This window comes from Salmo salar, chromosome ssa13 (genome assembly GCF_905237065.1).
Source record: "Salmo salar chromosome ssa13, Ssal_v3.1, whole genome shotgun sequence".
NCBI classification, from domain to species: domain Eukaryota; kingdom Metazoa; phylum Chordata; class Actinopteri; order Salmoniformes; family Salmonidae; genus Salmo; species Salmo salar.
In genome coordinates this window covers 23,813,026-23,829,968 of record NC_059454.1, presented here as the reverse complement: position 1 = coordinate 23,829,968, position 16,943 = coordinate 23,813,026, and positions in this window count along the sequence as shown.

The following is a 16,943-nucleotide window of genomic DNA, read 5'->3' as shown; positions in this document are numbered from 1 at the left end:
CAAAGAAATCGGAAATACAGACATTGTCATCCAACAAGAAACATGGTATAGAGGAGATGGAACCACTGGTTGCCCTCTAGGTTACAGAGAGCTGGTAGTCCCATCAACCAAACTACCAGGTGTGAAACAGGGAAGGGACTCAGGGGGTATGCTAATTTGATATAAAGCAGACCTAACTCACTCTATTCAATTAATGAAAACAGGAACATTTTACATTTGGCTAGAAATTCAAAAGGAAATGATCTTAACAGAGAAAAATGTCCTCCTGTGTGCTACATATATCCCCCCCACTAGAATCCCCATACTTTAATGAAGACAGCTTCTCCATCCTGGAGGGGGAAATCAATCATTTCCAGGCCCAGGGACATGCACCAGTCTGTGGGGACCCAAATGCCAGAACTGGACAAGAACCTGACACCCTCAGCACACAGGGGAACAAACACCTACCTGGAGGTGACAACATTCCCTCCCCCATATGCGTACGACAAAACTACGACAATATCACCAACAAAAACTGGTCACAACTCCTGCAGCTTTGTCACATGCTGGGTATGTGCATAGTCAAGGCCTCGAGAGAATGCCTATGGTAGGTACACCTATAGCTCATCTCTTGGCAGCAATACTGTAGACTACTTTATCACTGACCTCAACCCAGGGTCTCTCAGAGCGTTCACAGTCAGCCCACTGACACCCCTATCAGATCACAGCAAAATCCCAGTCCACTTGAACAGAGCAAAACTCAATCATGAGGCATCAAAGCCAAAGGAACTGAATATATTAAGAAATGCTATAGATGGAAGGAAAGTAGTGTGGAAACCTACCCCAAAAATATTAGGCAACAACAAATTCAATCCCTTTTATACAACTTCATGGTCAAAACATTCCACTGTAATAGTGAAGGTGTAAACTTGGCAGTAGAAAACCTAAACAGTATTCAGTTTCCCTATCAAATCTATGAACAATAATGACAAATGGTTTGGTGAAGCATGCAAAAATCTAAGAAAGAAATTGAGAAACCTGTTCAACCAAAAACAAAGAGACCCAGAAAACCTAAGCCTACTAAAACAATACAGAAATACACTACGGAAAAAGAAGGAACAGCAAGTCAGAAATCAGCTCAATGTAATTGAAGAATCCATAGACTAACCACTTCTGGGAAAATTGGAAAACACTAAACTAACAACAACAAGAACAGTTATCTATCCAAAACGGAGATGTATGGGTAAACCACTTCTCCAATCTTTTTGAACCTATAACAAAGAACAAACAAAAAAATGAACATGATCAAATACAAATCTTAGAATCAACTATTAAAGACTACCAAAACCCACTGGATTCTCCAATTACATTGAATGAACTACAGGACAAAATACAAACCCTCCAACCCAAAAAGGCCTGTGAAGTTGGTGGTGGTTTCCTGAATGAAATGATAAAATATACAGACCACAAATTCCAATTGTTTATACTTAAACTCTTTAACGTCATCCTTAGCTCTGGCATCTTCCCCAATATTTGGAGCCAAGGACTGATCACCCCAATCCACAAAATTGGAGACAAATTTGACCCCAATAACTACCGTGGGATATGCATCAACAGCAAACTTGGGAAAATCCTCTGCATTATCATGAACAGCAGACTAGTTCATTTCCTCTGTGAAAACAATGTCTTGAGCAAATGTCAAATTGGCAAAAAAACACACATTTCTTTCCACAGGGCCGTGGGGCGAGACAGGGATGCAGCTTAAGCCCCAACCTCTTCAATATATAGATCAACGAATTGGCGAGGGCACTAGAACAGTCTGCAGCACCCGGCCTCACCCTACTCAAATCTGAAGTCAAATGTCTACTGTTTGCTGATGATCTGGTGCTTCCGTCACCAACCAAGGAGGGCCTACAGCAGCACCTAGATCTCCTGCACAGATTCTGTCAGACCTGGGCCCTGACAGTAAATCTCAGTAAGACAAACATAATGGTGTTCCAAAAAAGATCCAGTCGCCAGGACCACAAATACAAATTCCATCTGGACACCGTTGCCCTAGAGCACACAAACAACTATACATATCTCGGCCTAAACATCAGCGTCACAGGTAACTTCCACAAAGCTGTGAATGAGCTGAGAGACAAGGCAAGAAGGGCCTTCTATGCCATCAAAAGGAACATCAAATTTGACATACCAATTAGGATCTGGCTAAAAATACTTGAATCAGTTATACAACCCATTGTCCTTTATGGTTGTGGGGTCAACGAAGAATTCACCAAATTGGACAAACACCAAATTGAGACTCTGCATGCAGAATTCTGCAAAAATATCCTCTGTGTACAATGTAAAATGCCAAATAATGCATGCAGAGCAGAATTAGGCCGATACCCACTAATTATCAAAATCCAGAAAATAGCTGTTAAATTCTACAACCACCCAAATGGAAGCGATTCCCAAACCTTCCATAACAAAGCCATCGCCTACAGAGAGATGGACCTGGAGAAGAGTCCCTTAAGCAAGCTGGTCCTGGGGCTCTGTTCACAAACACAAACAGACCCCACAGAGCCCCAGGACAGCAACACAATTAGACCCAACCAAATCATGAGAAAACAAAAAGATAATTACTTGACACATTGGAAAGAATTAACAATAAAACAGAGCAAACTAGAATGCTATTTGGCCCTAAACAGAGAGTACACAGTGGCAGAAGACCTGACCACTGTCACTGACCCAAACGTAAGGAAAGCTTTGACTATGTACAGACTCAGTGAGCATAGCCTTGCTATTGAGAAAGGCCGCCGTTCTCATGGATCCACCTGTCACCACAGGGCAGTAGAGACTGTCCTAGAGACATTAATGACAGTCAGGTGTGTCCTATTTACTCATTGTGATTTCCCTGTTAAAAGAGGTGTGTTTTCTGTTGTCCTTTGCAGAAGCTTGAATGTGTACGGTTGTTTTGTGAGTGAGTGAGTGAGTGAGTGAGTGAGTGAGTGAGTGAGTGAGTGAGTGAGTGAGTGAGTGAGTGAGTGAGTGAGTGAGTGAGTGAGTGAGTGAGTGAGTGAGTGAGTGAGTGAGTGAGTGAGTGAGTGAGTGAGTGAGTGAGTGAGTGAGTGAGAGTGAGGCTGAGTATTTGTTGTTTTTCAAGTGTACTGTGATCCTGCGGCTACCGTTTCTCAGTCAAGTATTATGTTTATCCTTAACCACTGATTCCTCATCTGGTCTCTTCTCTGCACCTGGTCCAACCTCACCACGTCACAGCCGTAGGCAGACCTGGCTCTCAAGAGAAGACAGGCTATGTGCACACTGCCCACAAAGTGAGGTGGAAACTGAGCTGCACTTCCTAACATCTTGCCAAATATATGACCATATTAGAGACACACATTTTCCCCAGATTACACAGATCCACAAAGAATTTGAAAACGAACCCAATTTTGATAATGTCCAATATCTACTGGGTGAAATACCACAGTGTGCCATTACAGCAGCAATATTTGTGAACTGTTACCACAAGAAAAGGGCAACCAGTGAAGAACAAACACCATATTAAATACAACCCATATTTACATGTATTTATTTTCCCTTTTGTACTGTAACTATTTACACATTGTTACAACACTGTATATAGACATAATATGACATTTGAAATGCCTTTCTTCTTTTGGAACTTCTGTGAGTGTAATGTTTACTGTTAATTGTTATTGTTTATTTCACTTTTGTTTATTATCTACTTCACTTGCTTTGGCAATGTTAACATATGTTTCCCATGCCAATAAAGCCCTTAAATTGAAATTGAATTGAGAGAGAGAGAGAGAGAGAGAGAGAGAGAGAGAGAGAGAGAGAGAGAGAGAAAAAGAAAGAAAGAAAGAAAGAAAGAAAGAAAGAAAGAAAGAAAGAAAGAAAGAAAGAAAGAAAGAAAGAAAGAGACAGAGACATAGAAAGGTGAGCCTTGCTATTGAGAGAGGCCGCCTTAGGCAGACCTGGATTTAGAGAGAAGAAAGGCTATGTGCCAAATGCCCACAACATGAAGTGGAAACAGAGCTGCACTTCCTTACCTCCTGCCAAAGCAATGACCATATTAGAGACACATATTTCCCACAGATCACAACGACCCACAAAGAATTTGAAAATAAATCCAACATTGATAAACTCGATTGGCAATCATAGCAGCAAGATTTGTGACCCGTTGCCATAAAAACAGGGCAACCAGTGGAGCACAAACAACATTGTATATACAACCAATATTTATATGTTTACATATCTTCCCCTACTATTTGTACTACAACTACTTGCACATAGTTAAAAACACTGTACATAGCTGATAATCAAATCAAATCAAACTTTATTTGTCACATACACATGGTTAGCAGATGTTCATGCGAGTGTAGCGAAATGCTTGTGCTTCTAGTTCCGACCATGCAGTAATATCTAGCAAGTAATCTAACCTAACAATTTAACAAAAACGAACAAGTGTAAAGGAATGAATAAGAATATGTACATATAAATATATGAATGGGCAATGGCCGAACGGCATACATATGAGATGAGTAATGTAGGGTATGTAAATATTATATAAAGTGGCATTGTTTAAAGTGGCTAATGATACATTTATTACATCAATCTTTCATTATTAAAGTGGCTAGAGGTTTGAGTCAGTATGTTGGCAGCAGCCACTCAATGTTAGTGATGGCTGTTTAACAGTCTGATGGCCTTGAGATAGAAGCTGTTTTTCAGTCTCTCGGTCCCCACTTTGATGCACCTGTACTGACCTCGCCTTCTGGATGATAGCGGGGTGAACAGGCAGTGGCTCGGGTGGTTGTTGTCCTTGATGATCATAGAACATTGGAAACGTCTTCATCGTTTTTAAACCTTTATGAGTGCAGTGTTTACTCTAGATTTTTTGCTGTTGTTGTTTTTTTGTTTCTTCCCACTTTTGTTTATTGTTTCAATCACTTACTTTGGCAATGTAGACATGTTTCCAATGCCAATAAAGCCCCTTTGAATTGAGGGGGTTGGCAGGAAAAAACAGAGGGTAGTGGAAGCCATCTGGACCTGACTGGATTAGTCCTTCACCTTTTTAGTGGATGACAAACAGTGAGTTGCTTTATGCAATATATATTATACAATAGTACAAAGGGCTCATGTTTATTTTGGAGAAGAGGATTCAAGAGATGTAAGCACACATATGCACACACACACACACACACACACACACACACACACACACACACACACACACACACACACACACACACACACACACACACACACACACACACACACACACACACACACACACACACACACACACACACACACACACACACACACACACAAACACATGCACATACATGCACGCACGTACGCACACACACGCACACATGCACAAACAAGCACACACACACACACACACACACACACACACACACACACACACACACACACACACACACACACACACACACACACACACACACACACACACACACACACACACACACACAAACTAATTCCTAGAAGTCTACAGTGGACACTTCAGCTTTTATAAACAGAAGAGAAAGGACACAGTATAATGCAGAAGCATTCAGACACAAAAACGTAGTAAAAGGGAGGGAGACAGAGAGACATAGAGAGGGCCTCCTGACTGGTGCAGCGGTCTTAGGCACTGTATTGCAGTGCTAGAGGCGTCACTACAGAGCCTGATTCGTTCCCAGGCCGTGTCACAACTGGCCGTGATTGCGAGTCCCATAGGGCGGTGCACAATTGGCCCAGCGTCGTCCTTGTTAGGGGAGGGTTTGGCCAGGGAGGTAGGCTGTCAATGTAAATAAGAATTTGTTCTTAAATGACTTGCCTAGTTAACTAAAGGTTAAATAAATACAAATAAAGAGAATGAAGAGAGTGATATTCAGTGAGTGAGGGATGAAAGACAGAAAGGCATGAATGTGAGTGTAAAGTCTGGGCAGGCTGTCCTGCCAGTAGCTGGTTGGGACACATTGGCTGAAGCCTCAAAGCGGATGGAGAAAGGGTTGTGTGTGTGTGTGGGTGTAACAATCCTCTCTTTTAGCACAATGTGCTCCTCTCTCTCTGGGCCTGTTCCCTGAGTCAGCACTCTAACTCAGCTCCAGTTTCCCTCCCGCCACCCAGCCCGCTCTGCCGGCAGGGCACTGATAGGACATCACTGTGTGTGTGTGTGTGTGTGTGTGTGTGTGTGTGTGTGTGTGTGTGTGTGTGTGTGTGTGTGTGTGTGTGTGTGTGTGTGTGTGTGTGTGTGTGTGTGTGTGTGTGTGTGTGTGTGTGTGTGTGTGTGTGTGTGTGTGTGCGTGCGTGTGTGCGTGCATGTGTTTGTGTGTGCCCGAGTATGGGTATCAGCGTTTTGTATGGGTATTCTGTGTGTGTGTGCACCCACGTGCGTGCATGCCTGTATATACATTTGCGAGAGAGTTTCAGTTGCACTTTGCATCTACGTGGTCAGGTCACTCCACAATCGTATGCAATATGATATTTTACACTCTCAGAGCAACCCAGGATATTTCGGTCTACTTCAGTGAATCTGTGATTCTACCATGACACTATTAAAGACACAGAACTCCCTGAAATCCCCTGAAACGCTGTCAGAAGAATCCATATTATTTTAGTGTGCTGTTATCATTCAGACACATATGGATGCTATAGTTTCCCTGTGATATAATAGTGTATGGAATAGCAGGCTGAAGAGGTGTGGAGGAGGAAAAGGAACAGACACTTTTTATTTAACCTTTATTTAACTAGGCAATTCAGTTAAGGACAAATTCTTATTTACAATGACAGCCTACCTTGTCCAAACCCTCCCCTAACCAGGATGACGCCAGGCCAATTGTGCTCTGCCCTATGGAACTCCCAATCTCAGCCGGTTGTGATACAGCCTGGAATCAAACCAGGGTCTGTAGTGATGCCTCTAGCACTGAGATGCAGTGCCTTAGACCACTGCGCCACTCGGGAGCAGAGGAGTAACTATAGTGGGGTAATAATTATCATTTATGCATATTATATACCTCACTTGTGACCCAAAATAACTCTATGAAATTAATAAACAAAGGTATATCTGACTCCATTTAACATTATAGTAAAACCATGTGCAATCAAGTATTATGTGTTTAGCTGACTAAGATCAAGGAATGGTCATGAGAGGTGAATATCAAAGCAAGTATTATTTAATAAATGAATGGATTCACATAAACCTAATGTTAACTTACAAGGCAAAGCATGAAGAAAGAGGCCTAGAAGAGGCCTAGAAGCCCAGGAAATGAGAATTGATCATACAACCTTCCTCCATGGACTGGATACAGGATAAGAGAGACAACAAAGGCATTTAATTCCATTAATATCAGGTCTGACTTGTTTGTATTCAAAATCAATTGTTGACCAATCCACAGACCAAACCAAAGGCAGTAAAACTAAGATATCCAATCAGATCAACACAGCCAACATCCTCTAAGAAGGGGGTCACGTCTATGTGTGATGACCTGAGAGGGTGGGCTGGGTAGTACAATTGCATACAATGTCGTCAGAGTTCACTCTGAACAACTAGAAGTAACCACAGAGATCATACATACCAGTGGTGTAAAGTACTTAAGTAAAAATATTTGTAAGTACTATTTAAGTAGTTTTTTGTGGTATCTGTACATTACTTTACTTCACTATTTCTATTTTTGACAACATTTAATTTTACTTCACTACATTCCTTAAGAAAATGGTGTACTTTTTACTCCACACATTTTGCATGACACCCAAAAGTACTCATTACATTTTGAATGCTTAGCAGGACAGGAAAATGTTGCAATTCACTCACTTATCAAGAGAACATCCCTGGTCATCCCTACTGCCTCTGATCTGGCAGACTCACTAAACAGAGAACATCCCTGGTCATCCCTACTGACTCTGATCTGGCAGACTCACTAAACAGAGAACATCCCTGGTCATCCCTACTGACTCTGATCTGGCAGACTCACTAAACAGAGAACATCCCTGGTCATCCCTACTGACTCTGATCTGGCAGACTCACTAAACAGAGAACATCCCTGGTCCTCACTACTGACTCTGATCTGGCAGACTCACTAAACAGAACATCCCTGGTCATCCCTACTGACTCTGATCTGGCAGACTCACTAAACAGAACATCCCTGGTCATCCCTACTGACTCTGATCTGGCAGACTCACTAAACAGAGAACATCCCTGATCATCCGTACTGACTCTGATCTGGCAGACTCACTAAACAGAGAACATCCCTGGTCATCCCTACTGCCTCTGATCTGGCAGACTCACTAAACAGAGAACATCCCTGGTCATCCCTACTGCCTCTGATCTGGCAGACTCACTAAACAGAGAACATCCCTGGTCCTCCCTACTGACTCTGATCTGGCAGACTCACTAAACAGAGAACATCCCTGGTCCTCCCTACTGACTCTGATCTGGCAGACTCACTAAACAGAGAACATCCCTGGTCCTCCCTACTGACTCTGATCTGGCAGACTCACTAAACAGAGAACATCCCTGGTCCTCCCTACTGACTCTGATCTGGCAGACTCACTAAACAGAGAACATCCCTGGTCATCCCTACTGACTCTGATCTGGCAGACTCACTAAACAGAGAACATCCCTGGTCCTCACTACTGACTCTGATCTGGCAGACTCACTAAACAGAGAACATCCCTGATCATCCGTACTGACTCTGATCTGGCAGACTCACTAAACAGAACATCCCTGGTCCTCCCTACTGACTCTGATCTGGCAGACTCACTAAACAGAGAACATCCCTGGTCCTCCCTACTGACTCTGATCTGGCAGACTCACTAAACAGAACATCCCTGGTCCTCCCTACTGACTCTGATCTGGCAGACTCACTAAACAGAGAACATCCCTGGTCCTCCCTACTGACTCTGATCTGGCAGACTCACTAAACAGAGAACATCCCTGATCATCCCTACTGCCTCTGATCTGGCAGACTCACTAAACAGAACATCCCTGGTCCTCCCTACTGACTCTGATCTGGCAGACTCACTAAACAGAGAACATCCCTGGTCCTCCCTACTGACTCTGATCTGGCAGACTCACTAAACAGAGAACATCCCTGGTCCTCCCTACTGACTCTGATCTGGCAGACTCACTAAACACAAATGCTTGGTTTCTAAATAATGTCTGAGTGTTGGAGTATCCCCCTGGCTATCGATAAATAAATAAAAAACTAAAATTGTGCCGTCTGGTTTGCTTAATATAAGTAATTTGAAATTATTTATACTTTTACTTTTGATACTTAAGTATATTTTAGCAATTACATTTACTTTTGATGCTTAAGTATATTTAAAACCAAATACTTGTAGACTTTTAGACAAGTAGTATTTTACTGGGTGATTTTCACTTTTACTTCAGTCATTTTCTAATAAGGTATCTTTACTTTTACTCAAGTATGACAGTTGGGTGCTTTTTCCAGCACTGATACATACAAACACACACACACACACATACACACACGCACACACGCACAGGCACACACAGGCACATTTGCAAAATAATTTTAAATTAGGCCAGGTCACCGCCTAGTGTAGGTAAGAGTCAAGGGACTTACTGAAACTTGTTTGGCCTACTGTCTGTCTGTCTGTTCATCTGCCTGCGTCCTGATTGGTTCAGTATCTGTCTAAAGCTGAACTTGAATTCCTCTCCAGGACTTATGATTTGGGATGTTTGACTTAACTCCCTATGCTGTACTGTGTTTATGCTGTCTTCCTGTGCTGTATGGTCAGGCAATCCATTCGTCCTGTCATTCTGCAGGGTGCACAGTTTCCTTCAGACCCTTGATTTTAGGTCAACTGCATCAAGTTACATCCAGAAAGTCCCCCCCACCCTCTGTGATTGTGTCAGAGTTGCCTTGTCAGGATGAGTGTGTGTGAGTGTGTGTTCCTGAGGACGTACTGCCAGAGGTCTTTCCACCACCCAGTTGCTGTTTATACTTCTGTCCTACCCACATCGATTCCTTCCTGGTCAGTCAAAGTAAGCTGTGTGTGTGTGTGTGTGTGTGTGTGTGTGTGTGTGTGTGTGTGTGTGTGTGTGTGTGTGTGTGTGTGTGTGTGTGTGTGTGTGTGTGTGTGTGTGTGTGTGTGTGTGTGTGTGTGTGTGTGTGTGTGTGTGTCTTCAGACAGAAGGAAGACAAGCAGAAACAGAAGGTTAAATAGTTTGAAATAACTTTGCTGTGATATATTTTGTTGTGTGATGCACTGTACTTTAGGTGGTATACTATCAGTCTGATAATGGTCCTTGAGTCTCCACAGAGCGAGAGAGAGAGAGAGAGAGAGAGAGAGAGAGAGAGAGAGAGAGAGAGAGAGAGAGAGAGAGAGAGAGAGCAACACAATTAGACCCAACCAAATCATGAGAAAACAAAAACATAATTACTTGACACATTGGAAAGAATTAACAAAAAAACTGAGCAAACTAGAATGCTAGTTGGCCCTAAACAGAGAGTACACAGTAGTATAATAAGGAAATCTTTGACTATGTACAGACTCAGTGAGCATGGCCTAGCTATTGATAAAGGCCGCCGAAGGCAGACCTGGCTCTCAAGAGAAGACAGACTACGTGCACACTGCCCATAAAATAAGGTGGAAACTGAGCTGCACTTCCTAACCTCCTGCCAAATGTATGACCATAGAGACATTTTTCCCTCAGATTACACAGACACACAAATAATTCAAAAACAAATCAAATTTGGATACACTCCCATATCAATTGGGTGAAATACCACAGTGTGCCATCAAAGCAGCAATATGTGTGACCTGTTGCCACAAGAAAGGATAACCAGTGAAGAACAAACACCATTGTAAATACAACCTATATTTATGTTAATTTATTTTCCTATTTATTTTTATTTAACTATTTGGACATCAATACAACACTGTATATATACATAATATGACATTTGACATGTCTTTAGTCTTTTGGAACTTTTGTAATTGTAATGTTTACTATACATTTTTATTGTCTATTTCACTTTTCTTTATTATCTATTTCACTTGCTTTGGCAATGTAAACATATGTTTCCCATGCCAATAAAGCCCTTCAATTTAATTTTGGTGAGCTGCCCAGTAACACAAGCCTAACAGAAGAGCTAAATCACTTCTATGCTCGCTTCAAGGCAAGCAACACTGAAGCATGCATGAGAGCACCAGCTGTTCTGGATGACTGTGTGATCACGCTCTCCGTGAGCAAGACCTTAAAACAGGTCAACATTCACAAGGTCGCAGGGCCAGACGGATTACCAGGACGTGTACTCAGAGCATGTGCTCACAAACTGGCAAGTGTCTTCACTGACATTTTCAACCTGTCCCTGGCTGAGTCAGTAATACCAACATGTTTCAAGCAGACCACCATAGTCCCTGTGCCCAAGAACACCAAGGTAATCTGCCTAAATGACTACCGACCCGTGGCACTCATGTCTGTAGCCATGAAGTGCTTTGAAAGGCTTGTCATGGCTCACATCAACACCATCATCCCAGAAACCCTAGACCCACTCCAATTTGCATATAACCCCAACAGATCCACAGATGGTGCAATATCTATAGCGCTCAACACTGCCCTTTCCCACGTGAACTAAAGGAACACCTACGTGAGAATGCTGTTCATTGACTACAGCTCAGAATTCAACATCATAGTGCCCTCAAAGCTCATCACTAAGCTAAGGACCCTGGGACTAAACACCTCCCTCTGCAACTAGATCCTGGACTTCCTGATGGGCTGCCCCCAGGTGGTAAGGGTAGGCAAAAACATCTGCCACGATGATCCTCAACACGGGGGCCCCTCAGGGGTGCGTGTTTAGTCCCCTTCTGTACTCACGATCACCAACAAAGATGAGACAGCCTATAGAGAGGAGGTCAGAGACCTGGAAGTGTGGTGCCAGGACAACAACCTCTCCCTCAACGTGATCAAGACAAAGGAGATGATCGTGGACTATAGGAAAAGGAGGGCACTACAGAGGGTAGTGCGTACGGCCCTGTACATCACTGGGGCCAAGCTTCCTGCCACCCAAGACCTCTATACCAGGTGATGTCAGAGGAAGGCCCTAAAAATTGCCAAAGACTCCAGCCACCCAAGTCATAGACTGTTCTCTCTACTCTCGGCACTGCAAGCAGTACCGAAGCACCAAGTCTAGGTCCAAAAGGCTTCTTAAACAGCTTCTACCCCCAAGCCAGAAGACTGCTGAACTACTAATCAAATCAGACTATTTGCATTGACCCCTTTTTTTTACTAAGCTGCTGCTACTTGCTGTTTATTATCTATTATCTATGCCCGAGTGGCACAGCGGTCTAAGGCCGGGGGGGCTTTACTTGACTCATCACGCCCTTGCGACTCCTTGTGGCAGGCCGGGTGCTTGCAGGCTGACGCTGGTCGGCAGTTCATTTAAATGTTTTATTTAACCTTTATTTAACTGGGCAAGTTTAACTAGGCCAGTTTAACGGTGTTTCCTCCGACACATTGGTGCGGCTGGCTTTTGGGTTAAGCTGGTGTGTGTTAAGGAGCACGGTTAGGCGGGTCATGTTTTGGAGGACGCATGATTCCACCTTCGACTCTCCTGAGCACGTTGGGGAGTTGCAGCAACGAGACGAGGTCAAATTTGGGGAGAAAAAAAATGCATTGTTGGTTAAGGGCTTGTAAGTAAGGATTTCACAGTAAGGTCTACTACACCTGTTGTATTTGGCGCATGTGACAAATAAAATGTGATTTGTACTGAGTTAAATCATTGCAATTGTTGCATGGTGCGTTTATATTCTTCTTCAGTATAATTTTTTATTTGATATATTTTACATGTGATAAGGCCAGAGGGCCAGGGATAATTACAGACGCTTATGATAATCTGAAGTACCCAAAAGGGCCACTAGATGTCTTGTGATAAATTACATAAAATCCTTGAAAGTGACCAAAGTTATGGTAATTTACTGGTAGTTTACTTTCCCACCATTCTGCACACATTTCCCACCATTCTACTGTGCTGTGATACGAGGAGAGGCTGAGGTGTTAAGCCAATAGCGTGAGATGTGGGCCAGTGCATTCCGCCGCTCTGGGGAGGTTAATGAGTATAGCCTCTGGGCACTCAGCCAAACACAAGCCATTAATGCTGCTAGTGCTAACACTACAGCTAGCTAACGCTCCCACAATGAGCCTGACATCAACTATCAGCCCCGTACTGAGCTTTGCTAATAATACACCCAGAGAGAGAGAGGGAGAGAAAGAGAGAGAGAGGGAGAGAGAGAGAGAGGGGGAGAGAGAGAGAGAGAGACAGAGAGACAGAGAGTGAGAGGGGGAGGGAGGGGGAGAGAGAGAGGGACAGAGCGAGAGAGATAGAGAGAGGAGGGTTAGAGAGATCAAGCAAGCTAGAGTGAGGGAGAGGGAGAGTGTAAGAGCATAGAAGAGTTAAGAGCAAACAGAGTGTGAGGCAAGGTGGAGAGAAAGGAACATATTGAAGACTGAGTCGGAGACAGAGAGAGAGAGAGAGAGAGAGAGAGAGAGAGAGAGAGAGAGAGAGAAAGTGAGAGGAGGTGAAAAGATAGATAGAGCGAGAGAGAGAGCTGTTTGTCTAAATGTGCTTTACGGCTAGCTGATCCAATGAGCACTCACTCCGTTACTCACCACGCAAAGACACCCAGAGGTAAGTAACCAGAACGCTTTCTAGCCTCCGTGTGTGTGTGTGTGTGTGTGTGTGTGTGTGTGTGTGTGTGTGTGTGTGTGTGTGTGTGTGTGTGTGTGTGTGTGTGTGTGTGTGTGTGTGTGTGTGTGTGTGTGTGTGTGTGTGTGTGTGTGTGTTTTTGTGAGACAGAAAGTTAGTTAGAGAGTTGGATAAAATATGTATATACAGTGGTTGTTTGAAGATGTGGTGTATTACAGGACTATGTGAGTTGTGTGATAGAGAAAGAAGTGTTTGTATCTGAGGAGATACAACATGCATGTGTGGATTGTATATGGTTTATGGTATAGCAGTCTGTGTGTCCAGTATATGGTTTATGGTATAGCAGTCTGTGTGTCCAGTATATGGTTTATGGTATAGCAGTCTGTGTGTCCAGTATATGGTTTATGGTATAGCAGTCTGTGTGTCCAGTATATGGTTTATGGTATAGCAGTCTGTGTGTCCAGTATATGGTTTATGGTATAGCAGTCTGTGTGTCCAGTATATGGTTTATGGTAAAGCAGTCTATCGGTGTTTCTCAAAATGCATACTACCGTGCTCCGAGCACTCAAATTAGAGCACGGGAGGGTCAGAGTATGAGTCCAAATCAAAGTATGCGAAATGGTACACGGAGGGCACTTCTCTAACGCGTACACCGTTTGTACATATTTTGAAGCATGCATCGATGCAAGCTTCAAAGAAAAGTATGCAAATAAATATGACGTAACCATTACTTGAATTGAAGCGAGATAAAAAAAACTTTGGAATTAAATGTTGCCTATTGACATCTCATCTCACTACAATGTTTTATCTTGAAACATTAATACATACAGTTGAAGTCGGAAGTTTACATACAGCTTAGACAAATACATTTAAACTCAGTTATCACCATTTCTGACATTTAATCCAAGTAAAAAATCCCTGTTTTTGGTCAGTTAGGATCACCACTTTATTTTAAGAATGTGAAATGTCAGAATAATAGTAGAGAATGATTTATTTCAGCTTTTATTTCTTTCAACACAATCCCAGTGGGTCAGAAGTTTACATACACTCAATTAGTATTTGGTAGCATTGCCTTTTAAATTGATTACCTTGGGTCAAACGTTTCGGGTAGCCTTCCACAAGCTTCCCACAATAAGTTGGGTGAATTTTGGCCCATTCCTCCTGACAGAGCTGCAGTAACTGACTCAGGTTTGTAGACTTCCTTGCTCGCACACGCTTTTTCAAGTCTGCCCACACATTTTCAATAGGATTGAGGTCAGGGCTTTGTGATAGCCACTCCAATACCTTGACTTTGTTGTCCTTAAGAAATTTTGCCACAACTTTGGAAGTATGCTTGGGGTCATTGTCCATTTGGAAGACCCATTTGTGACCAAGCTTCAACTTCCTGACTGATGTCTTGAGATGTTGCTTCAATATATCCACATCATTTTCCTACCTCGTGATGCCATCTATTTTGTGAAGTGCACCAGTCCCTCCTGCATCAAAGCACCCCCACAACATGATGCTGCCACCCCCGTGCTTCACGGTTGAGATGGTGTTCTTCACCTTGCAAGGCTCCCCCTTTTTCCTCCAAACATAACGATGGTCATTATGGCCAAACAGTTATATTTTTGTTTCATCAGACCAGACGACATTTCTACAAAAAGTATGATCTTTTACCCCATGTGCAGTTGCAAACCATAGTCTGGCTTTTTTATGGCGGTTTTGGAGCAGTGGCTTCTTCCTTGCTGAGCGGCCTTTCAGGTTATGTCGATATAGGACTCGTTTTTACTGTGGATATTGATACTTTTGTACCTGTTTCCTCCAGCATCTTCACAAGGTCCCTTGCTGTTGTTCTGGGATTGATTTGCACTTTCGCAACAAAGTACGTTCATCTCTAGCAGACAGAATGTGTCTCCTTCCTGAGCGGTATGACGCCTGCGTGGTCCCATGGTGTTTATACTTCCGTGCTATTGTTTGTACAGATGAACATGGTACCTTCAGGCATTTGGAAATTGCTCCCAAGGATGAACCAGACTTGTGGAGGTCTACCATTTTTTTCTGATGTTTTGACTGATTTCTTTTGATTTTCCCATGATGTCAAGCAAAGAGGCACTGAGTTTGAAGTTAGGCCTTGAAATACATCCACAGGTACACCTCAAATTGACTCAAATGATGTCAATTAGCCTATCAGAAGCTTCTAAAGCAATGACATAATTTTCTGGAATTTTCCAAGCTGTTTAAAGGCACAGTCAACTTAGTGTATGTTAACTTCTGACCCACTGGAATTGTGATGCAGTGAATTATAGGTGAAATAATCTGTCTGTAAACATTTGTTGGAAAAATTACTTGTGTCATGCACAAAGTAGATGTCCTAACCGACTTGCCAAAACTATAGTTTGTTATCAAGACATTTGTTGAGTGGTTGAAAAAACGAGTTTTAATGACTCCAACCTAAGTGTAAACTTCCGACTTCAACTGTACATGCTATGTTAATTTTGGCATGGTTACCTGCCTTCAATACCCACTGTATTGTGTGTGGGTTGTAAGCCCATAGGAATTCAATAGAGCTAACTGGCTAGCTACTACTGATAGATTACACTGTACAACCTTGGATAACACTGGCTTTAGGTCATTTTTGCCAGTTATAATATCTGTTTAGCTACATTATTACAATTCACATATAGCTAGCTGATAGTTATGAAGTGAAATATTTGCTTTGTGTATATCTTGTTCCGTCTCTATTTCCATTGTCCTGGCTAGAAGAAGGAAGTTTCAGTGAATGGGTAAGTCCATAGTAAGTCAATAAGGCTAACTGGCTAGCTAGCCAGCCACAAAGAATTGTTAGCTAGCCACCCAAGAAAAATTTACATCTACCTTAGTTAACATTGGTTTTCGGTCATTTTTGCCTGTTTTTCTATCTGGTTAGCTACATTGCTACGTTTCACATGCATCTAGCTGATAATTATGAAGTAAAACGTTTGCTTTGTATATTTCTTGTTTAGTCTCTATTGTTGCCATTGTCCTGGCTAGAAGAAGGTTCAGTGAATGGCGAGATGCAGCGTGAGGTAATACAGTAGGTAATACAGCGTGAGGTAATGCATCCACACTCTCGTCCTCACAAGAATGTACTCAAGAGAACGTCCCTGGAAAATGCACTTGGAGCATGAGAGTGTGGAGCATGGTAGTATGCATATTGAGAAACACCCTGTGTGTACAGTACATGGTTTATGGTATAGTAGTGTGAGTCTAACAACGTGTGGGCTTATATGTGTCTATGTGTGTGAGTATGTGTGTGAG